Raw genomic sequence first — 26,416 nt, 5'->3', positions numbered from 1 at the left:
GAGTATAATAACAATTCCCACGACAGGTTCTATATATGCAGACATATTCTGAGTTTTGCTTCTATGGAATTTTTCGAAATCGAAACCAATATATTTTGACGCTGATAAGTCTTTTATGGATCCCAAACAAATTACAGCGTAACAAAAAATAACAGGCAAGACACATTTTTCACTTACACTGTATTGGAAACCAAACCGAGCTGAAGTAAAAATCGTGCTGAATATTTTCACATAAAGGTTTTGTGTTTTTATCAATTAAAATAATAATATTTTATATCGAATCGAAATATTTTTGAATTCAAAAATTTTAAATTATATTAAAATATCAAATTGTGTTCTTATTTGTTGCTGTGATTATTCAAATTAATAATTTTAAAAGTTTTTATAGTTTAAAATATAAGTAAAAAATATCTTTTTATAAATAACTTTATTTATTTAATAATTTTAACTTTCAATATCATAATTTGTTTGCAATTTTTGTACACCCTTATATTAAGGAGTGTTAAAAATTATTAACATTCGTCTATAATATGCGTCTCTTATGAAGAAGATACTCAGTACAGTCCTTTTAAATTTAATTACGAAGTATATATACATGATTAATTAGCATCGCATACGCGTACATATGTAGTTATATATCGTAAGTACGAATGCAGCATATGTTTGGCTAATTTATTTAATTGAAATCGAATTACTTGCTGTCGCTCTTGAAATACCGCAGGCGCAGCTTAATTATCGGTCAATTGCTGAAATGTAAACTTTACACGCTTCGCTGTACACAAGCACCAGACTCAAGAGTGAGCTCGTTAAGCTTATTGAACATCACAGTATAATGTTAAATAAGTTAATAACAATAATATTAATTATAATATGTTGTTAATAATAATAAAAATAATGAACATATTAAGGGTATTATTAGCAAATATATTAAATAACAATAATAAAAGACACTCGTAAAATTTTAAACAAAAATAATCCTTAGAACAGCATAAATATTATGCCACTGATTGAAATAAAATATTTTTCTATCTTATTTTTAATTGTTATTATTATTATTATTAAAGGCTAAAAGTAAAATTTTTCGAACTCGATATCTCCATTGGGTGTATCATATAGGGTGTCCATTTGGGAGTATGGAGTTTAAATTTCGAATACAATTGAAAAAAAAGAAAAATTGAGGAAATTAATAATGTTTGGGTTGGTTTTACCTCACAAATTGTGGGGCATGTAATTACTTGTATAAAATAAAAAAAGTATTCTTCATCCGGGCTAATTTTGAAAAAAAAGTCCAACATAACCAGGCTCTTTCGATTATATTACTCTGAATATTGGTTTATAATTGCTCAGTGATAGTTATATTATCCGTTTAGAGTCTAATATAGTCAAAGAACATAACCTTATCTTGTCAATATTCTGCCACCAAAAAATGAATGCCAATAAAGCGATGAGTTCACACACTGTCTTATATGTAGCTTCATCCTGTTTGGAATATTTAGCACTAAGCTTATTGTTACATAAATGTGGAACCAAAAACTCGTATATGATTTGTCTGTTGCGTTTAACATTCACCACAACATTGTCTCTATTCTGAATTTTATAAACAAAAATGGACCAAAAACTTTGCCGGTTCAAATAAATTTTAATTTTAATTAGAATAAACTATACCAGGCAGTATCATTTTTGGATGGATGGAAAGTTTGGATGGTCTCCTTTGTATTCGTCGGTTCCAAATAGAGCGATATTTCTTAAATATGTCCTCGTTAAATCCAAAATTCGCCGTATCGGTAACGATGGTTTCAAGATAATAATTCAATTGTAATTTTAGAATACAGAACTCGTTTTTGGAAAAGAATTTTGACCAATTTGAATAGTATTGCATAGCACTTTGACAGTTGGTTTGACAGCTGTCTTCGTAGCAAATTATTTACCTCCCAAAAAGTACCCAATATATATATGTCATGAACGCGGAGTTTGCATTTATGAAGAAAAATTTTCAAAAATAAAATAAAATTTTGACACTATTATTTATGATCTATAAGAAAAAGTTAACTATAGATTAGCAAATCCTTAAACAGAAAGCGTAATTGCAAAGAATTCTTCTTAAAATTAATCGGAACTGCCAAAAATCAAATCTTTTATGGATTCCAGTTATTATATATTACTCGAATTAGTTAAAGTGGCAACAATAGTTTAAAGCATACACTTGCTATTCGCTATTAACACACACACACACAAGCACAATCACAAGCAAGTACGCGTATCAACAATAAATCGCGTTATGACGAACATTAAACGAGGAGTTTCATGCGAGTATGTGTTGTTGCCATTAAAGAGAGTAGGCGCTCGTGTGCTGCGAGCACTTAGCATTATCGTCATTGTTTAACTTACTAAAAATTAGGCTGTTGTTGGCTAGTAGTACTTACTCTACCAAGGGGAGATACCCAACTTTATAAACATGTTATATTATATGCTCGTATATGTATATATGTATGTACCATATATTTATATGTTTTTATAATCACCAACTATATGAAATCGCAATACTTTCGCCATTAATCACCTTGTATAACCAATAATTCGTTTGCAACAACACTTAGCGGTAACACGAATGTAACATTATCGGACGGCTGTCGTTCCACCGATAACAAGCTAATTTAATTATTTCAGTATTACACCTTTTCAAAGTGAAACAGTGAATTTCCCTGAGCGTCAGAGCTGAGTTTACAATTTTGTTGTCACCTGCCGCCGCCATGTGCGATACTGTTGTACTTTCAATCAAATTGAACACTTTTTGTTGCACCTTCGCCGTTGCTGGCAGTCAGTTGTTTTTTTGCCGTTTTCTTTACTTTTTGCTTTTGTTTTTGTGCTTTGTTCTTTGTTTTTCCTGTTTCGCCTCGAAGGATGAGCAAACATCGTATTACAGTTACTCAATATAAGCTTAACAACGTGTGTAACAGTATTTGTTGTGCTACTTGGGTTTGTTGTAAACTGATAATTTATTCAGCACACAATAAAGAACGGCACTCTAATGCCGCCTGCCACTGCTGTGCTTGTGTTTGTGTGTGTGTGTGTGTTTACACGCAAGTATGTCAATGTGATGCGTTGTATAGTTGTGTGTGTGTCTGTTTGCAGATAACCATTTTATCTGCAGCCACCAGTGAGCAAACCACTCCACCCCCCCCCCCGACTTGCTTTGCCACCCTTACTCGGCTCCACTTTAAATATTCGCTTCTGGCTTGTTTGTTTTCTTGAGTATTCTATAAATAGTTTTATGTTGATTGTTGTTGTTATTTTGTTTGTCCTGTTGCTGTTGCTGCTGCTGCTGTTGTTTCTGCTGCTGGCAACTTGTAAATCTATTTATCTACCAGATATTGGTTATTGGTTTTATCTTTTTCTATTTATCTATCTATTGTACATTTTTATATGAATATTCCTTTTTGTCACCGCCACACGCTCGTCTTGGCTGGCAAACACACGCACAAGCATACATTTGTACATCCATATAAACATTCGTTTCATTTTCTTTTATGCTTCCAATTTTGCCGCCCTCAGGGTTTATTATGTTGCCACACTTTACCTGACTGTGCGAATAGCTTTGCTTGCTTGTTGCAAGGAGCGGATTCAGATTCAATGGCACATAGGGTGATTCATTTCTACACAGCTTGAGATCGTTTGCTTGTCAACAACAAGTTCTTAATTCGTTTTTGCCTTTGTCCGGTGAGTATTTATAATCAAAATCTTTGTCTACAAGTTTTAAATAAAAAAAATTTATATATTTACAAAGTTATCATCTAGCTATCATCCACCCCATATTTGCTCTATCATTAGCGCCATCATACAGAAATCAATATAAAATTACTTTATTTCGCTCCACCCTGATTCCATCAAACCAAATGATTTGAATTTAAACCCAAATTATCTGAAATTATATATAAGCACCGTAAAAAAATTTGTAACGTGCCATCCTCCGTAAACTTCTGGCCTATATAGTATTCAGCAAAACCTAAGAGAAAGAGTTATTGACTTCGCATCATTTCCAACCAAGTTCTACTGGAAATAACCAACGAACTACCTATCGAGCTAACTATCAAACGTAGATATTTGACTAGCTTGGACACACACTCAGCAAAAATATTGATGTGGTTTCCAGAATATCTCTCTATTGAAACGGACAAGAGTCCAGTCCAGTGGTATAGCCTACCGCAGCTCGCAAAAAATCGGAACGACTACAACCTTTTAATTTGTCACTACTTTCCAATCGGAGTTAGAGGTAATATATAATATATAGAGTTATATATAGAATTATTATTCAAAGACAAAAAAATTACTCTCAGTTCTATATCATGAATATAAAATTATGGAATGTATAGACTAAATAACAGTAAAGTATATAAATAGGGTAAAAAGTCATTACAGATGAAGTCAAAATTCTTTTATGAGAAATTGCCAACCTAAAATCGCTCTCTTTTCTAAAATCTGGTTCAAAGTCCATTAGTATACAACGTTTTATTAAATTTCCCTCGGTTTTCCAATTAAAAACTACATAGTCTCGATCGAACTTGCAAAAAAATTCACTAGTTGGTGCAGAGTCCAGTTTTATTCACTTTGAGAACTCACCAAAAAAATTGTATGAATAATAAATCCACTAGATGGCTTGTCTCAATATATGTCGACAAGCATTTTCCAAAAGGATATACCATTAACGGATTTGTAAAAAAGTAATCATTTAGTTCCTTAGACTAATATTCCTTAGATCAACTGTTTTCACACCTAACCTCGTTCAATATATCAGGATTTGAGTTTCAATAATCATTAGCAAAATCTTTGTAAGGTTTCGAAGTTAAATTATGAGGTTTCTTTGTCTACAGCTTTTACAAAAATCGAAATATTAATTGATCATTGATATTGGCACTTAAGAAGTGGAATGTCAGAATAAAATAAATGAGTTCGCTTAATACATTTTATATAAATATAAGACTATTAAAGGATCTCCGACCAATAAATGCCGCTCTTGCTCTCACATTGTCAATTTTTTCTTGTGTAACAACCGAAAAAGTGAATGACTCGAGGTTTCCTGCGAAACAACTTCAAACACTTTTTTAGACTTAGAACAATATACAGTAATTAAAAAACTCATAACTTTGCCAAAACCGAATTATTTTGCATGATTAAACCGAAGCGGATACTATATCTTATTATATATAAGTCTTTTACTCTAGCGAACTTCACTTGCAAACAAAACTCATGGACCTACATATCCAATAGATAACGTAATTAAACTCATTTGATTTAAATATGACAAAAATAAGAAGAAAGTCAACCAATAACTAAAAAGTTTAAAGAATGGTATACGAATACAAACATAAAGCCACAGTGACGGTAAAATGTTCTTTTTAGGAACAATCTTCCATGTAACAGCACTTATCACAGCGGAGAACAGGAAGAGAATAAGGAAATATTCTATAGTATCTATTTATAGGAAGTATATCCAAATTACGAGTAATACTTGTAGATTATTGGGGAATACAAAATGGTTTACCTAAATGATAAATAGCCAATGCAGGCAATATTAAGCAGTATATTAAACAGATTATACCTACTCAAACTAATCTGAGAATAGCATTAATAAAAATAAAAACAATCAACTAAGAATCATCAATTTTTGAACTCTCAGTGTAAGTGTGTACATAAATTATTTTTGGTGGCGACACGAGTGCTGTAAACAATTCTAAAATTGAAATAGATTTGTGTAAAGCGTAATCGAATTTTGACTTTACATTTTATACATTTGAGTGTTAGCTTTAAAATTTGACGTATTTCTTATCTGATTATTCTTGCACAATAATTCGCAATCAACTTGACGTGTCATAGTCAACACTTAACCTGATTGACAGCGTTTTCTAAAGAAATAATTACTAGCGGTTAGGAAATAATTAATTGTAATTACAAAACGTTTGATTTTATCAATTACCGAAACAAGAATAGTTCATAACTGATTTTCATAATATATATATATATTTTTTTTTTACTTTTGGTTTATACAAATACGTGCTAACATAATTGAAGCTCGAATCGGTTGATGGAAAATCTTGTTTGCAATTCTTGATAATGTAGTATCAATTTTAGAGCGAAGTAGGATAAAATCTAATAATTATGTTAATTGTTTATGGCGCTTAAGAATCTTCACAAAATTCTGTTATCTGGTTCTTTTCGAATTACCATTAGATAAAGACTACTATGGAACGATTTATAGAACAAAGTTCGATGCACAAATTTTCTAAAATCTCCAAAATTCGCTAACCTAATGGAGCAAATATTCATAGGGTCTCTGACATTTTCTTCTGGGTGTAACAAACTTCGTTGCAAACTTAATATGCCCTGTTCAGAGTATAATTATAGAAACACAGTTGGCGACAGTTTCGTTCTATTACTTTTTGTGATGCGAGTTTGACAGAAAATACACTAAATCGCGACGTCATGAACGAACAGAGCTATATGTTATATTATTATTGATAATTGCTATTAATGCTTGACATTTCGTTACGTCCATGAAGTTGCCGGTTGCAAGCTTGCCTCTTATAGTATTGCTATATACAGTAAAGTATTTCATCTTATAAAACAAATTTATTTCCCAAAAACTTAAAAGACCAAAAAATATATACAGATTTTCTGACTCAGCGAGCAATCGCTTTTCCTACCGCTAACACACTCCCTTTACCTATTTCAATCTTCCTAAAACTTCTTCATTTTGATTTCAAATTCATGACTATTTTTCTGGTTTAATGGCCCCCATTCATTATTGCACTTTTATTAAACTCATAAATGAACTATTTTTGTAGTCGGAAAAATAATAATTTCATTTTATAGCTGTCACACAAAGTATATTGACGCTGAGTGGCCTCACTCGCTGATTGCCTACGAACCGCTACCGTAAAGCGATTTCCAAATGCATACCAGGTGATGCTCATAAAAATATCAACAGCGGCCGAGCCAAATATGTCGTCCGCAGTTGTCGCGTCTGCCAATGCATGGCCACCGGTGGCATTCAAGTGCGCTGCGCATCTCCTGCCTGCGCGACCACACAGCGCTCATCAACAACAACAACTGCACTAGTGTGTGCTTAGACATGTGTAGAAGCGCACACGAACAAGGCAATCGAGGTTTCTCACTGCATGAATAGCAGCAGACTGCAGCCGAGTTGACACACACGGCACGTGAGCGCCTCGGCTACACATGTGTTTTGAGGTCTTTCCACACAGACACACACATGTGCATAGTTTTTTGTGCTCAGCGCATAATAATAATAAGAACAACATCAGCACGAGCAACACACTCACACATACACGCGCAAGAAACAAAAGCAAACTTAAATGCATTTTTAATCTGGTCTTTATTTTTGGTTTATTTTATCTGAATGCACTTGAATAAGTTTGCTGTGCAACACAAAAGTGTTGCCTCCACCTCACCGACACCCATTATATTTGTTATATGTGCTCACGTGTGTGTGTGATCTTTATATATATTTTTTTTAGTTTTATTTTTTAGTTTTGCTTTTTATTTTTAAAATTGCACTTTTGGTTTTGATGTCGCTATCTGCTGGCGCTATAGTTTTTTGTCCTCTATCTGCTGCTGTTGAAAGGTGTTACAGTTAGGAAAGGACATTACGTTCTCTGTATGTGTGTGTAGTTCATTTATTTTATGGACATATGAACTCGAGCGACTTGCGATTGTATGTGTGCATATATTTGTATATATTTTATTGTCGTAGATTTTTATGTGTTTGTATGTTTGCGTGTAAGCTTATTTACATGTACTATATATATATGTAGGTGAACAGTTTTGTGCGCCATTTATTTGATTGTGCTTATATGCACTTACAGTTATGTGAAAATTAATAGACTACAGGCCATAAAAATTTAAAAGTTATAGCACTGATTTAAATGAATTGAAAGTGAAAATGAGTCTGAAACAATATTTTTTTCAAACACGGATTTTGAAGAATTTTCGCAGAGCTGTTACTGCTGCACTTCCTTCCTCATTTGTAGAGCTTTATCGGAGCTATCCGACAAATGAAGGTCTCTATAAATTCTAAACAGCTATCTAACCCAATGCATTTAAAGCGAACCGTTTTTATGCCAAAAAGTTACCCACTTATCTGACAATTTATTACAAGCAGAAGTCCACCTTTGAAAACTTTGTCATATACTCTGAATTTTATGCTGTTCTCTCGACGTTTGGTTTTTATGAACTTAAAGTATTCCGACTGACTACTGAAACTATTTTTTTTGCTGCGTTTTTGGTCTTATGCGGAATAAAATTGTATAACATTTTGATATTTGATACATCTTATTTGCAAAACTCTATTCCTGCTTTATACTGGAAACTTATCGTAGAAAGATATTCTGAAGCTTAGCACTAACAAAAAATGGTGTTCAGTTAAATAACTTGTCTATTGTGTTGTTGTTGGCTATATTGGTGTACCTCATAAAAGTGGCATATATATCAAATAATATTACTAAATATATAATAATTATAATTTTTACTAAAAAACGTAAATCTGTAAATTGCGTTAATTTCTTGCGCCTAAGCGAGATTATGTAGTAATAGGCGTCATCACTTCGCCATTTTACATCTCACTCACTTGGAACTCTGCTCACCTATGTACAAAGGCAAAATAAACAAGTAAGAAAGGGCTAAGTTCGGATGTAACCGAACATTTTATACTCTCGCAAAGTCAAATAGTATACTCGTTTGAGATTTCTTTGTGGATTGACTGATATTTTCGGTAGAAGGTCAACTATAGGCACTGGGGTCCACATATTTAGTACTTAGGGGCTTAAACAGTTTTGGTTCGATTTAGACAATTTTTGGCCGCAAGGTGGCATACCTTAAACGCATTATTCACGCAAAGTTTTATCCCGATACAGTCATTGTTGCCTGATTTGCATAGTGGAACGTGAAAGAATCAGATGGAATTTAAAATGGTGTTATATGGGAAGTAGGCGTGGTTGTAGTCCGATTTCACCCATTTTCGCACTACGACATAGAAACATGAAAAGAACGTTATGCACAGAGATAAAATTTAATGTCTCCGGCGCGTTTAGTGCTTGATTTATCGCGCTTTTAGTAGTTTTTAACAGTACCGTTATATGGGGAAAGGGCGGAGTTGCCACCCGATTTCAACTATTTTCACACTGTAGGTAGAAGTTCTAAAAACATTTGCTTCCAGTGAATTTTGTTATTATAGCATTAGCGGTTTAAGAGATATGTACATTAAACCTATTAGACCCACTTTAAAAAAAAAAGCTTTAACTGCAGATGCCCCTCTCTAATGTGATCCTGTGTACCAAATAACAGTCTTGTATCTTATTGCGGAGCTTAGTTATGGCAATTTATATGTTTTTGATTAATGGCGTTTTGTGGGCGTGGCAGTGGTTCGATTACGCCCATCTGCAATACCAACCGTCTCACGGTATCAAGAAACATGTCTACCAAGTTTCATAAAGATATCTCAATTTTTACTCAAGTTAGAGCTTGCACGGACGGACGGACAGACGGACAGACGGACGGACGGACAGACAGTCACCCGGATTTCAACTCGTCTCTTCATCCTGATCATTTATATATATATAACCCTATATCTAACTCGATTAGTTTTAGGTGAACAAAACTCTTATACTCTGTAGCAACAGGTTGCGAGAGTATAAAAATGTTAAGGAGTTTAATACCATACAGTAGAGAGAAAGAGAGTATGCGATAGAAAAAGGTGTAAATAGCTCATTTATGGATATAAAAGCTATTATCAATGCTACCTACTTTTAGTTTAAGGGTTTCAGACTTATGTGAATGGCACAAATGACAAATTACTGTCAAAATTACTTACACAATTTTTTTTATAAAAAAGTTAAATCTTAAGCTAAGATGTCGATTTTTATTCAAAATGAACACTAATCGGTCAATAGCACAAAATTTACCGCCATTCTTTAATTTTCGAAATTACTTAATATTTATAACGGTATTTAAACATAACATAACAAAATTTGCCCTGTAAAGCAGAGTTTTTAGTATAATATAAAGGTATGATATTTCAATGAAGTAAGCGTCGGAGACGCGCAGAAAGAAGCGGTATAATCTCCGCAAAAATTGTTTAAATTGGACCACTTTAGCATAAAGCTGCCATACAAACTGATTGCTCAAAAGTCAAGTTCTGGTATGGAAGCTATTGTGTTTGTGAAGGTATAATAACTTCGAAGTTAACCGAAAAAAACGGTTTTACCTGTTTTAAGTTTTTTTATTATAAACACTATATTTTTTTTTACAAAATATCACATAAGTAAAATTCTGCCATTTATAAAAACTTCAATGCTTACATAAAAGCTTTCTAATATTATTCATATCTCACGCGCACCTATTATTTCGCACAACACTGTCTGCCAGCCCTGCAGATACCTGGGAACGCACATATGCAACTACTACCTTCGCAGCACTTTATTGGCACACAAATTACAAAAAGAAAACAATACGTGCGCAAAGCTACAAAAAAAGAACAGTTGTATGTGGATGTGTAATATTGTGGCACACAAAAGCCGGAAAAATCGATGCAACGTATCCATTATTTTTGTAGATCAGTGACACAAAAACGAGTTCATCCACTGACTCTGTGACTGGGCGACTTAGAATTGGTGTGCCAGTGTAAGCATATGAGTGTGTGTATGCCGTTTTAGTGTATATGAATGTAAGCAAATAGTTGTGTGTGTGTGTGTGTTATTGGCATTGTGTGCGACCGAGTGTTGTTATGCACTTTGGCTTTTCCGAATGGCTTTTCATATGCAATCAGTGGAACACTGGTCAGGCTGTAGTTAATCCTGCCAGCTATGGCTAGCCAACAACAAAACTTTCATGCGCTGTATTATTAGATAGTTTTTTCTAACAGTTATATATATATAGATATCTATATATTTGTATATAGATATTTTTCCATTATTTTCTATTCACTCACGTTAGTTTCTGCACTCCAATGATTCTATATTTGAATTATAATTCGATTACTTTGAGCGCGCGTTGTTGCTGGTATTTAGATTGGAGCTCAAACTCACTTTTAAATATAGTTTAGAAGAATTTTATTGTTATATATAGACATATATATGTAAGCACTAGTATTTTTTATTTACTATTGATTTTTGTAAATCGAACCTTTGCCGCAGAAGACACGAACTTCAACTAACTCGAAAAATATTTCTCTTCATCGCATACACGCTGACGCTGCTCCAGTTTCGTTTATTGCTATATATGAGTAGTGTATTGTTTTATCTGTGTCCATTTAGATAAGAATAATCTTATCATTTCGTCGATAAGCATATATGGCGCTCTTATCTTAAAGCAAATTGTTGATCGTTGCCGCTGGCGAGCCATAAAGCAACACTATAAATGTGAATTTACGCGCATGTGTGTATGTAAACATATGTATGTGTGTATGTGAGTAGTTTGTGAGTGTTTGACTTAATGCCAGCGCGCACATGAGCGGTGAGTATGCACTTTAAAAACCACACACTCGCATATAAATATAGGTATATATACAAGTATATATATATATGCATATATAGTGTTGTCCACACAACGGTACAGGTAATTCAAGTGACATTTATCGCGGTTTAGTCGCGTCTCCCGTTCCGCACATTGTTTGGTTTGAAAGTATATTTGGTGCGTCCGGAAACCGAAGCGGATCCATATAAAAATGCCTTCCATATTGTATGTGTGTGTATTTGGTTGCTTCATATCTGTCAACTTGTTTCCCTCATTTGTGGGTGTAAACATATACAAGTGTGCGATAAAGTAGAAACGTGAGTTTATGACAGTTTGTTGTGCGTCCTCCCCTTCTTCAGTGTTGACAAATTCCATATATTTTACATATCAAATGTTATTTAGATAAGATTATATTTCGTTAGTGTAATACTTTAGTTTCGCAGTGAATTGAGAATATAGTTTCTTTTTAATAACACCATAAGACAGAGAAAATAATATTTTTTCTTGTTTACTGTATATCTGTATACTGCTCCCTAGAAAACTTCAGTCAGCGTAACCTTAGCATTGAAATAATGCATCGGATGGAAGGACTCGCAAGGCAGTAGCTGCCAATATTTCGTGATATAATAGGTGACCTGAAAAGTTGACAGCGTAAAAAGAAAAAAATTTTAACCATAATATCCAGGATCCGTTTGCCTTTCTCTATACACGATAACAATTCCGTCAGTTTTTTAGATATATATCTAAATTTTGCTAATGTCCCCTTCTCTCCAAGAGGCGGCTCATTTATCAGAACCGCCGATTACAAGCCACTATAGGAAATAGCGGTCAAACAAACTGACTAATCAAAATCATGTTCTTGTATGGGAAACTTTTTTATTTTATATTGTGATATCTTCACGAAATTACAATCTAATTAAAAATTTTTCAGATCGGACCGAAAATATCGTTCAATATCTGAATTAACTTAATCTCTCGTGTATGTGAAATAATCTACATATGAGTAGTAGTAATAAGTGTTTATATACTCATTGGTACAGCCTGATTTTGTGTTAAACATATTTAAAATTGGTTAAGACTCCCTACCATATATTGTACATATAATATAATAGTATAGTTTCTCGCCATTGATTTTATTATTAAAGTACCAGATATCGCAAGAATAGAAATAAGCATTCGTTTTTTGTGATTCGGTGCCAATATTGTATGGCATAGGTGCATACCTTTGACCTAACATAAGTGTCTAGCCGGTTGAAAATTTTTACTTGTAACGTACATACAACTTAAAATATTATACATATACAAAATAAAACGGCTCAGGTATGATGAATACTGTGATCAAAAACGAACGTGAAGTTGTTTATAAAATGTAGATTTTTTATTTATTCTTTTAAATCAATTTAATTCCCTTTAAATTAATCCCCTTTAGATAAAACGCACTTTTGTCAACGCTATTTCCAGTCCTCGAAATAGTCGGAATAGTCTTTTTCTGACCTTCAATACCTTCTTCGATTCGGTTTTTAACTCCTCAGTCGTGTCGAAACGGCACCCTGGCGTTGGCCTTTAGAGTTTATTGAATAGCCAGAAATTGCACGGAGTCAAATCAGATAAATACGATCTTAGCGGAACTATATGAGTTGAGGCCTTTCGCAACATTTTCAATGTTCCGCAAACAAAATTTGATGCAAGTTTTTTGTTCAACAAAATCAACCATTGAAAAAATCGAAAAAATTTACTTTTGACTGTTTACAAAAACACGTGTAACTCGGAAATAATTAAACTTTTTGACAAATAGGTGCCTGGAAAATGTTATAGACAGTTCTACCAACCTAGAAAAAAAATGCTTATTATTTAATGACAATTTCTCTTTACTTTTTGATCACATTTTTTTCCAAAAAAATCATGAGACGAACCCAAGGGGTTTAATTTAATAGTCTCATTCATCACCCATAAAAACATAACCACACAAGAAAATCCAAATTTTTTTTTGTTTTATTTTTATTATTTAAGTCGTAACAAATTCTAGTCAAGAAAAAATGACTGATGAGAAAAATTCGAAGAGTTTGAGAGATAAAACGAAAGAAAGAAAGTATTTTCGTACTCTCTCTTCTCTTTTCAGCATAAATCAGCCAGATTCACCGTTATATTTATTCTTATGTTATTTTTGATGTTTTTAGTGTAGTTTATAATGTGTTTCGGCCGAAGCAAAGCAGTTTTTGTGAATTGGTTTCGAATTAGAAAAAATTTGTCGTAATTTTGGAAAACAAATGCGAAAATTATCTGAAGAAATGGAAAATAATGTTTGTGAGCCTTAGCGAGAGTGGCTGCACTACGCGGAAAATTTCCAAGAGGCTTGGTATTTGCAAATCGGCGGTGATCGTAATTATAAAGAGGCGAGACTCCCAAACCGCAAGTCGCAGGTCGCAAAAAATTTTCTTCAATAACTCAGGTGCTTGACTAATGATGTCCGAAATTAGAAAAAACTAGCTACCAACACCAAAGGGTGCTTTCTTGGTCCTTAGCAAAAAAGTTAGTGAATGAACTGCTGGAAGAGCGCTGCGAGACATCAGATTTATTTCAAGTGTGAAATAAAAAAAACACACCCGTGTTTTCTGGTCTGATGAAAGCAATACTGCTGGCGTAGCCTCGGAGAACGTATACAAAGACACCATGTCAAACAAACTTTGTAATGTTTTGGGGATGCTTTACATGACTCTTCATTTAGTAGATGGTAACATTCGAAAAGAGGACTATCTTTAAATTTTGCAAAACAATATTCCTAATTTAATTGAGAAATTGGCTTATCCCGAGCAAAAACTTTTTTTCAACAAGGTGGGGGTCCGAAGCACATGGCAAAACTTGTAAAAGAATGGATTAGAAAACAACATTTTAAATTGATGGAGTGGCCAGCACAAACTCTCGACCTCAATCAGATTGAAAATCTTATAGTGAAAAGACGGCTCGCGCAGTACGAAGCAGCTCCAACAAACATGGGCAACCTTTGGGATCGTGTAACAGCAGAATGGTGTCGAATTCTGAAAGATATTGAAAATTTGGTAGAGATGATGCCAGACCGCATTAAATAAGTCATTACTATTAAGGGTCTATGGACAATCTATTGAAATTTATTTATTATCTAGTTATTGAATTTTTTTAAACGTGCAAAATTGAGTTTATGCGAGTTTTTTTGGTTTTTTCTTTTAAACTCTTCGAATTTTTCTCATTTGTCATTGTTTCTTTACTAGAATTTGTTACGGCTTAAATAATAAAAATGAAACAGAACAAAACTTGGGTTTTCTTGTGTGGTTGTGTTTTTATGGGTGATAAACGTCAAACGTTCACTCAATTCAGCTCGCCACTGTAATTGTTATAAATGTAAATATATACTGAATTTCATTATGCTGCTTAATACTACTATTAAATCAGAAAAACAAGCTGTTTTTGATTCGAAGTGTTAAATCGTAGACTACTAAAATACCATTGTGAAACTAGTTGAACTCGGTTATGCTTAGGCATGCGCATTATCGTCGTGGATTTTGCCACATAGCTCTTAAGCTGTACATGCACTGATCTACATATATCCCAAATAGTCTTGAATGCTTAAAAAGTTCTAGTTTTACGGAGTTTCAATGAAGGTCGAAATGTATTCACTGAACTAAGTAACAGGAACAATCGTGGAAAGCAAAGTTATCTAAATGCATCAGTTTTCGTCAACTGTAACAATCATTCCAGTGTCTCTTACATTGCAATCGACTTTTAACACTGCTTTTGTGGGTATGATTATTAATCTAAAATTAAAAACCTTCAAACCTTTATATATATATATTATTTACCTACAAATATACATCATCGTACAGTACAGTACTTATTTTAGGAATAAAGTACAGTTTGGATTACCTTTTGAAGGTTTTTAATTTTATATATATATATATATATATATGGATTTATGAGTGTACTATCTTATTAGTAATATATTATAATTGTTTCAACTTACTTATTTTCGCTGCTATTGGTATCATCGAACACTATACCTCTAAAAGTATTCAAAACTGTCGTCCGATAAACCGTTAAGAACACTCTTAAATTAGATTATAGCTTTTTGTAGCTCATAACGATTCTATTTTAATAATATAAAACGCATTTTATTTTTTGCTATTTATGTAGGCCGGTTACGCGCGCGATATCCGCTCGATAATGGTAATAAATATAAACTAAACTCAACCGTTCAATAAAAACAAAAAAATACCAATACCAAAGTCAACAGCAAGCGACGTTCAACGAAATTATACGATTACATTGGAAATGGATTGAAGTGTCGGCCACTGGCAGGACATACACCTACAGGAGCTGCATGGATATGTGTGTTTAGGTGTGTACTTTTGTATGTAAGTATGCAAGTATATATGTATGTGTATGGTAAGTATGGCGCAAGGGTTGTATGCTTAAGGCGTGGGTGTGTGGTGTGGTGGCGCCGTATGCGCGTTCACATTAATCGTGGAAATAATCGAATTGTGATGGACAGGAAAACAACTTATGCCAATACATATGTGCATACATCCATATATACGCCACATATGCAAGTATGTGTTTATATGCGTATATTAAAAGGCATATGTGGAGTATATGGGCAGCTTATTCATATAGATATGTGGTCGACTGCGCTTACTTACATTACGGTACTTTTTTTTTTTTAGATATATGTGTGTAGTTGTAGCGGGTATGTGGGGGGATTGTGAGTGAAAGTTGCAATTAATTGCTTTGTACAATGTTGTGGGCAGATACATTTTAAATGGGCTGGAATTTACAGTATAGGCACATACATACGGTTGGAGGGTACCGAGGGTGGCACTTTTCCACATATTTACAACCATTTAGGCATAAATAATAATTATTTCAAATATGCCTATGCCTGACTTACCTATATACACTAATGCTTCTAAAATAATAATCAATGCATTGGAAAAAGTATTTACTACGTTTATTTAGAACACGTGGGCATATAAAATCTTTTTGACGCTTTATTGGATGTTTATGACTTCAATAATTGTACGAGTATATAGGTACATATGTATGCGCACTATTTCCTTCGTTTTAATATTTTTTCTGAAGACATTATTATTCTATATATTAATAATAATATTATTTATGTATAAATATATATATATATATGTAAACTTAGTCAGTTGTAAGTAAACATTTAAAATTACAAAGCTAACTATATATTTATTCAGATATTTTATATATAATATATATCTGAATATGTGTATATAAAAATCTTACAACCAAAGACCAAGTTAAATATGTGACTTTAAGATTAAGAATAAGACGAGAGAAATACTAACTCGTACTTACTTTTATATATACACATATGGTACACATACATTTTATAACCGAGTCTAGCAAAGAACATATAAAACAAGAAAAAACGGTGACTTCGCCTGCACAGAAGCTATAATACCCTTCACAAGCGCATTTCTCATAACATAAAGGGGCGTGCAATGGTTTTTATCTTAATTTTAATCGCTCAGTTAGTATGAAAGCTATATGCTATGGTGGTCTGATCTTCACAATATGTACAGCGAATGTACCGTTTACTTAGATAATAATCTGTACAAAATTTGATGAAGATATATTGTCAAATAAAAATGTTCTCCATACAAGAACTCGATTTTGATCGGTTATTTGGTATGACTACGACTATGGTATAGTGGTCCGATATCGGCAGTTCCAACAAATGAGTGGCTTCTTGGGGAAAAAGAACGTGTGCAATTGTGTTTCAGATGAATACTTAAACAAGTAAGGAAGGGCTAAGTTCGGATGTAACCGAACATTTTATACTCTCGCAAAGTCAAATGGTATACTCGTTTGAGATTTTTTTGTGGATTGACTGATATTTTCGGTAGAAGGTCAACTATAGGCACTGGGGTCCACATATTTAGTACTTAGGGGTTTGAACAGTTTTGGTTCGATTTAGACAATTTTTGGCTGCAAGGTGGCATACTTTAATTGCATTATTCACGCAAAGTTTTATCCCGATATAATCATTGTTACCTGATTTGCATAGTGGAAAGTGAAAGAATCAGATGGAATTGAAAATGGTGTTACATGGGAAGTAAGCGTGGTTGTAGTCCGATTTCGCCCATTTTCGCACTATGACATAAAAACATGAAAAGAACGTTATGCACCGAATTTGGTTGAAATCGGTTGAGCAGATCTCAAGATATGGGTTTTTACCTAAAAGTGGGCTGTGCCACGCCCACTGACTAATTTTGAACGCGGTTCCTATAAAGCCAATTTATACCATCTCAGAGATAAAATTTAATGTCTCTGGCGTGTTTAGTGCTTGATTTATTGCGCCTTTAGTAGTTTTTAACAGTACCGTTATATGGGGAGTGGGCGGAGTTGCCACCCGATTTCAACTATTTTCACACCGTCAATAGAAGTGCTAAAAACATTTGCTTCTAGTGAATTTTGTTATTATAGCATTTGCGGTTTAGGAGATATGCACATTAAACTTATTAGACGCGGGACCACGCCCACTTTTAAAATAAAGCTTTAACTGCAGATGCTTCTCCCTAATGTGATCCTGTGTACCAAATAACAGTCTTGTATCTTATTGCGGAGCTTAGTTATGGCAAGTTATTTGTTTTTGATTAATGGCGTTTTGTGGGCGTGGCAGTGGTCCGATTACGCCCATCTGCAATACCAACCGTCTCACGGTGCCAAAAAACATGTCTACCAAGTTTCATAAAGATATCTCAATTTTTACTCAAGTTAGAGCTTGCACGGACGGACGGACGGACAGACGGACGGACAGACAGTCACCCGGATTTCAACTCGTCTCTTCATCCTGATCATTTATATATATATAACCCTATATCTAACTCGATTAGTTTTAGGTGATACAAACAACCGTTAGGTGAACAAAACTATTATACTCTGTAGCAACAGGTTGCGAGAGTATAAAAACAGTGGGACTAGTTTACCTATATACATACAGATAAAATGACAGACAGACGTATGTGGCGTAGTCAATGCAACTCGTCATGCTGATTATTTATATATATTTTGTTTTATAGGATCTTCGACGTTTCCTTCTGGAAACACACTTCGTGAAAGCGGAAATTTAATTGAAATTTAAAAGCCATATTTAATAACGGGCTGATAAATGAATAACTATATGGTTAAAGTGAGGGTACCGGTAGTTAGAGATAACGTATTTGAACAAATTATGTGGACATAACGGGCCTTTGCATGAGTTTGGGGAGAGTAAATTTTAAATGCAGTGAATTTGAGCACGAAATTAACAGTAAGATTACAGTTACAGTCACAAGACAATAATAAGTATCAAACTCTTTAGGAAGTAGTCAAAATGATAGGACTTCTCTAAAATCAAAGAAAACAGACTAAAGAAATAATTTTGTATATAAAATTTCACAAAATACCTGTTAAACCAGTTGTCAGAGTAAACATATGTATTTGACATTTATCTTAAGAGTTCCTTGGTAAATCCCTAGTTTTATACCAGAAGGACCTTAAAAGACCATTACAATTTATTACCGAAAATCCTATTAAATAGTACATTTACATTTTTACCGACAAACAATGTACATCGTTATCTTCAACAAAAATTCTGCGAAATGTAAGATAGTCCCTGAGAGATACCTAACTGATTTTTATCCAGAACAATTACTGTTGGTTAAATTGTATATCCAGATCAAAATTGATATTTTTTGTGAAGAAATTGGCAAGAAGAAATACAGCTCGTAAAATCCTCAATTTATTGCGGAGAAATTATATTGACTGAAACATATCAAGAAATTGGCCCGTTAGTTGGCCATCAAGATCATGTAATTTGTCTAAGTTAAACTAATATTATGTGAACCTATAACAAATCAATGTTCTTTTTTGATGAGACAACGACCACGGATCAGTTGGAAACCAATAATTTGACAAATTTTAGCGAGTTGTCAGTCCCTGGCGAGATAAAACTTGGGTTACGTAGACCAAACTATTGCGACAAATCAGCTGATCTAAATTCCCACAAGTGCTGCCAGTCTGTGAAAAAATTGAAATTGCATTTATGTTACTATAGAACACATTTTGGTTTGCATTTCCACCTGCCCCCAATAGGAAAGACGTCAATATCGTGACTTGCATGCAGTGTTTATCCCAAGTCAGCAAGGTACTGACGGAAAATGTCACTTGTGCCAGTTATTGTTCGATAATTCATTAAAAATTTATACAAGAAAAAGTTAAATACTGACCACACGGAAAAACCCACAGCTAACCGCAAGCAAGCCGAGCCACATACATATGTATGTGTAGATGTACATATACATATATGTATGTTTGTATGTGTGTTTGAGTATATGCATATGCTTAAGAATTGCCGCATTCAAAATGTCACCCGCAAATCAAAGGCAAATGCCAAACCAACTAACCAATAAGGATCCGGCGGTCGGAGTGTCGTTTCAAAGTCAAAACACAATTTCGTGGCTTGTTGACCACAACTAATAACATACAATGAGCGGATACAAATTTGGTTCAGATCCAAAATAAATGCATCCCATATATTGGTTTGTACAATATGTTGTTACGACATTTGCCCTACGGCAGCTTTTCTGTCTGTCAGTTGGGGTGCTCCCCACTATATGTCTCTTTCAATTCGATTATTTGAACAGGAGCGGATTTGCTTAGATTGAATCTCTGGTCACTTAAGTTTGCACCGACATTTATTTATTCAAGTAGAAACTATTTTCGAGAACAATATATATATATACCAGAGCCAATGTGGCATCCAGTAATTTAGTTTTTGTCCCCACACATCAAGATTATACTCGATGCTAGATGAAGCGATTGACGTATTCAAAATGTTTCGTAGTTATCTCCATCAGCTCAGACAAAGACCTTCGACATTTAGATTAACGGTAATAATATATTAATCAGTGATCGTAAGCTCGAAATATATAAATTTTCGCATACATTTTGTAAACCTATTTAGTTCAGATCAAAGTATATATAAACATACAAGTATATTCATCTACCATCAACAATCGTATACGAGTTCGAAAATCGTAAAAAATATTAAGTTATCAATCGATTATTATTTCTTGCAGGAAATTCGGCCATAACCTTAAATTGTATGACATCCGCCAACGTTCGATTGCTTTTCTGCTGCTGCGGTTAATAGTAAACAAATAGCCATAGAACAATAAGACAATTGTTACTATAGGCATAGCAATTTGTCAGGCAGGTATTGAAGAAGACGGAGTTGGGGTAATGCGGCCCAAAGCATATGCAAGGACAATTGTGTATACTGCCGTCAATGGTAGGTAAATGTATGATATTTATTGATTTATATGTAATTATATCCTACGTAACAAAATTAATCGCTAATATTTTTATTTTCGAAAATCAGGATTCTATAATTCCTTAGTACATTGGTATGCCATATCTAATCACTTTATATGTCAATTAAATATACTAACCTATTCAAAGCTACTATACTATCAAGACATAGTACTATAAAATTGTCCATATTTTATCGTATTCAGTATTTTTGACCAAAAGGCAAGAGCTTAAAGGGCACTTTTGAAGTTATGAAATATTATCTTGAATAAAACACAGACAGTTCAACAATTTGAATCCTAATATTTATAAATATCATTCGTAAATTTCATGAAATTTCGTGTTAAAAGCTTCTGCTTCTTATGAAGACCATATTGATAGTGTAATTTTAAACACCACCTCTTTCAGCAATCCCGGCCTTACCTCGCCAATAACACGACGATTGTTGGCTTTCATTTGCTCAGCCATCATATATGGCTATGGCTATACTTTAAACTATCTACTAATACTACCACAAAAATTAGTCTAACTAATCAGGTTAAATATTTAAATACTGAAAGTATAGTCAGGAAAGTATGCTTAGAATTATTTTTGCGATAAGAGAGAAAACTGTCTCATCGGCGGTATTTTGACAGTAAAGAAGTAAGCGGAGAGTTGTCACACAAAATAAGCGTTTCGGAAATCAATTTTGCTTCCTAATTTGTGAAAATATTCTTAACATAAATGTCATGTTTTTTGACAGCTGGTTTGACAGCTATGCCTTTAGGAAATTGAATATCTCAAAAAAGAGTAGTATTATAAGAAATCATTTTATTTTTAAGTGTAGAATTTTGGTATACGCCTTTACGATATTGAATCATTTTTCGATTTTACAAAAAAATATATATTACTAACCTATAATCACAATATTTGATATATATATTTTGAAAATTAATTATACCAAGCGCTGTTGTTTCATAATTCTTAAATAACAAATAAAATACTCTATATCATTGTAATCTATGCACCTAACTATACAAGATTGGGTACCCCTGCAGTGCGGCTGCACATTTTCTCACGCATGTAAATTTCTTTTCTGGTTTACTGGGTTATATCACTTTGAGCGCCATTTAACCGCCATTCGATGCAGGCACAATAATTATTTTCGACAACCAAAGGATTTTACCGCAGTTACGTTGATTCTCCTTGTTAGATTGACTTGACTTGGGTTATTTTTGTAACTGATTGCATGCCGTTCGACCCCGAGAATATGTTTTATGATGCATACAACTGTACATTTGTTTTCTAACATGTATAGGTTTATTGTGTAGAGTAATGTTTGCTGTAAGCTGTTGACCACAAAACCGGTAACGAAGGGAAGTGTTCATTTAGCTAGTCAATAATTTTGTGACAAGTTTGCTGTAATCACCGCATACAAGTGAAGCATACACGGTGTATTAACCATACAAAATGGTTTTGATATATGCGTATTAGGGTGCATAATATATTATTATTTTCGATGTATGAAATTTGTATAGCAATTTATTGACGTCGAATATGTATATGTGATTGAACTCGTGGCTATGTAGCCACCACTCGGTGTGGTGTGACTTCGTAGAGTGTTGTCGTGAAACTTTAAATTGAAAAGTAACTTATTTCTAGGGTATTAGTGAACCCTCGCTAAGTAATTCGGACACTAATTGGAATATTTTAGTTGGGAAAATCATTGAAAAAAGCCATCAGGCGTTAAATGTCAAGGTGGCAACATTTGTATAGGGTAAGACATTGCGAAAAAGATATTGAAGGCACATATTAATAACTCCAGCACTTAGTTAGTCGTCAAATTGAGTATTCACACACACACACAGTTAATTTAGTTTGCGTGCAATGATAATATGGAGAACTTAACTGTGAATAAAACTTTATTAATTTTGAATAGAAATAGGATTTTTTGAATAGAAATATTTTATTTTAAACTCTGTTAAAGGAACTGCAAACTATTATATATGAGCAGTTTCATGAAAGTTACAATACTTATGTAGAAATGTAGTGTTAGGTCCCTGAAGCAGATATTATTTACAAGATTAGAACTAACTGGTTAACAAAATCATTCATGATACCCACGTAAGAAAAATCAACTGAAATAACTGGAAACCAACCCGACAGCAGTACAGATGCGGCGTCAAACCAGCTCTTGTTACAGAACTTTTTCTTAATATGTAATGTCAAATTAAGACTTTTCGAAATATTGAAAACCACTCTAGACGAAAATCATGCGCCGAGCTTAGAAGAAGAAGTATAGTAACCACAACCAATTCACGGATAGATAAAAATTGAAAGCTGTCATTTGAGCAGGGTATATATTTTGCAACTCCTATTCATGAGAGTCGTTATTTCATGATATTCCTGAATAGGGTATACTAAGTTTGCCACGATATTTGTAACCCCCAGAAGAAAACGAAAAAATACCATTTAAAGTATATATTATATATAAATGATCAGCGTAACGAACTGAGTCGATTTACCTGTATCCGTCTGTGTTCATTTGTCGGAACCACCGATATCGCATGACTATGAAATATATGTAGCTGCGATACAAACTGATCTATCCAACTCAAGTGCTCTTATGGAAATTTTTTCATTTGAGGTGCAGTCAAGAAATTTGCCATAAATTATTATCTAGGACTTTTCTATTAGCTCCAATGAAATGGTTCAGATCGGACAATTATAACATATAGCTGCCATACAAACTGAGCGATCAATCTCAAGTCCTTATTTGGATAACCTATATCTAAGATATCGCTATAATCTCCGAATAAATTATTCTAATCTCACCACTATAGCAGCTAAATGCCATATAAACTGACCTTTTATTCACTTTTATGCTATAAAAAATACACCTGTGAAGAGTATTATAGCTTCGGTGCAGCCGAAGTTTGCATTTTTTCTTGTTTCGTCCTCTCTTATAACATACCTACAATGATTTCTTTGGTATGTTCTGGTCCGCAAAATTGTTTGACTAATTGAAAAGTGAGTGTCTAAATTTTGATTGTAGCAAAGATTTGCGTGCTCCAAATAGCAACAATAAAATGATCTCGCATTTGTCATAATTTTTAATATTTTTGAAATATTCTAATTTGTTTTATGATTTTTCTCCATTACCATTCACAGTTCATGGCAAGCTAGAAGACGTTAAAATAGTTTAAGACTTCATAAAATTTTTTTTATGGATTTTATGGATAATGACAGCAATTAAAATTAAAAATTGTGAAGCATGCCGACTTGCAACATTTTTATACTCGCGCAACATATGGCACAGAGTATACTAGTTTTGTTCATCTAACAGTTGTGTGTAATCAAGATAGATATAGGATTTTATATATATATAAATAATCAGTATGAAAAGACGAGGTAAAATCCGAATTACTGTCTGTCCATCTGTTTGTTCGTGCAAGCGATAAATTTGAGAAAAAATTGAGATATCTTGATGATACATACATATATTCCTTAGAGCCGAAGGAGCGTTGGTACTGATGATAGGCGTAATCGGGCCACTGCCATGCCCACAAAACACTATTAAACGAAAACTTATAACAAGTCATAGCTAAGCACATATTTAAGATACAAAACTGTAATTTGGTGCAGGGCCTCACAGTAGCGGAAGGCCCATATTTTTATAGTGGGCGTGGTCGCGCCTTCTAAATGGTAATATGTACATATCTTTCAAACGACTAAACCAAACTTAACCAAACTTGTTGGGAAGAAGTCCTTTAAGCATTTTTTTATCCACTGCGAAAATGAAAAAAATCAGATAATAACCACGCGCACTCCACAATCGACGTTTATTTTAAAAAAAATAACTAAAAGTGCGATAACTCACTGAATAAATGAGCCATAATCATTAAATTTCACAACCAAGATGGTAGGAGAGGTCTTTAAGGTATCTGGTATAAAAATTGGGCAGTAAGCGTGACTTTTAAATTCCATATAATTCTTACACTTTACATTGTACCAATCAAAAATCAATGGAGTTATTGGGGTAAAACTTTGTCCTTACGATATTTAATCTTACGCCCAAAATTTTTCGAAATCGGACTATAACTTTTTAAAGAACCAGACACCAAATACCAGCTCATATGGCTGCTTTTGCACCGAACATATTACTTCGGTCAGTTTGTGAGTTCTGGTATTGAAATTCGGGAAGAATTTATTTGTGATCACACCATGCCCTTTTGTCAAAAATGGGTGATATCGGGTTAATACTCTCCTTAGCTCCCATATACTTATGTTTATATGAATATTTTCGGCTTGTTTTAATGCATCTATCGGTCAATATGTAAGAAATCCTAATGAAATTCCGAAAGAATCTCTTTCTAATAACAGTGTATCTTCTTGCCTATGATTGTGAATAATGAATGCAATACTTCCAACTTTTAATTAAAATATGTATACACGAAAATCCCGTATATCGCTTTACCTTGCGAGAGTATAAAATTTTCGGTTACACACGAACTTAGCACTTCCTTACTTGTTGTTATATTTTTTGTGCAGAAATTTTCAATTTTTTTTCGGATTTTCAAAAGTTTGGCAAAAGCAACGTAACTCAATATTGGCATATAGTATGCATAAATATATCGAATTATATATAGACATATAAATGCACTACCCAGTACACACCCATATATCTGTCAATTCGTGCCACTTATTGGCACTGGCAATGTAAAATAAAAATTAAACATGAAAAAAACGTATGCTTTCCTTTTGAACATTCACCTACCAATCGCAGTCTTGCAGTCGTAAGTGCTTGAGTTCGATGCGAATTAATTACTTATCAAAAAAAAAAAGGAAGCAAACGTCATAAATTTCTGAAATTTATGCCATGCATTTGTTGTGTATCGCTGAATGGCAAATCGAATTGAGAGAAAATTTAAAATATAGCACACATCTGCAGCGGAAAAGCAACGCACATGCATATACAGATAAAAACATACAAATGGGAAAAACAAATTTTTTACCTAATTGCTTTTCTTCATTTTAATTTTTCAAATTTTCCGTTTTACTAATTTGTTTGAATTATGTCGCATTTTTCGATTTCAACAACATGTTGTGGACAGTTTTGTTTGTACGTATGTATATACATATGTATGTGTATGTGCGCTTGTGTCGGTATACTTGTAGTTTTGTGATTATTTGTCAATTTGTGCCGCCAACGCATTCTCGACGACCTGTCGGTCAATTGCGACAGAAAAGAGGCAAAAGCTGAACGCTTTGGATTTTTATGATTTTATGCATATACATACATATGTATATAGACATACATACACTACATATATATAATGTACCGCGAGTATGTGAATGCCTTTGTCAAAATAATATAAGCAAAACGTGAGAATATGTATATTAATTTGAAGGTGTTTTTGGAGGGAGTTGTATATTTATTTGTTTGGTTCATAAAATTTTTATTCCCTCCCTCTTTTATATTATTATTAGATTTTTTACAAAAATTGTATATACATACCTATATACTTTAATAAAAAGTATATATTTTTTATTGCCTCTTGTA

The 26,416-nt window shown here is 33.5% G+C and overlaps 1 protein-coding gene across 4 annotated transcripts in view; it reads right to left on the bottom strand.

Moving 5' to 3' along the window:
• Window positions 1-26,416, bottom strand: part of LOC106623627 (CUGBP Elav-like family member 2) — a 152,621-nt gene that overhangs the window by 123,375 nt on the left and 2,830 nt on the right. For 3 of the 4 annotated variants that reach the window (XM_036366783.2, XM_036366784.2, XM_070106208.1), the window contains exon 1: window positions 11,000-11,209. The exons of the other annotated variant lie outside the window; for it this stretch is intronic. The gene's annotated coding sequence lies outside the window, so the exon portion shown is untranslated. Of the gene's footprint in view, window positions 1-10,999; window positions 11,210-26,416 lie in introns of those variants that run through there. 4 annotated transcript variants of the gene reach the window in all.

The sequence above is a fragment of the Bactrocera oleae genome, chromosome 3, assembly GCF_042242935.1.
Source record: "Bactrocera oleae isolate idBacOlea1 chromosome 3, idBacOlea1, whole genome shotgun sequence".
In the NCBI taxonomy this organism is placed as follows: Eukaryota; Metazoa; Arthropoda; class Insecta; order Diptera; family Tephritidae; genus Bactrocera; species Bactrocera oleae.
Note: the sequence above shows the minus strand (reverse complement) of the source record. Positions and strands in the feature narration are given on the sequence as shown.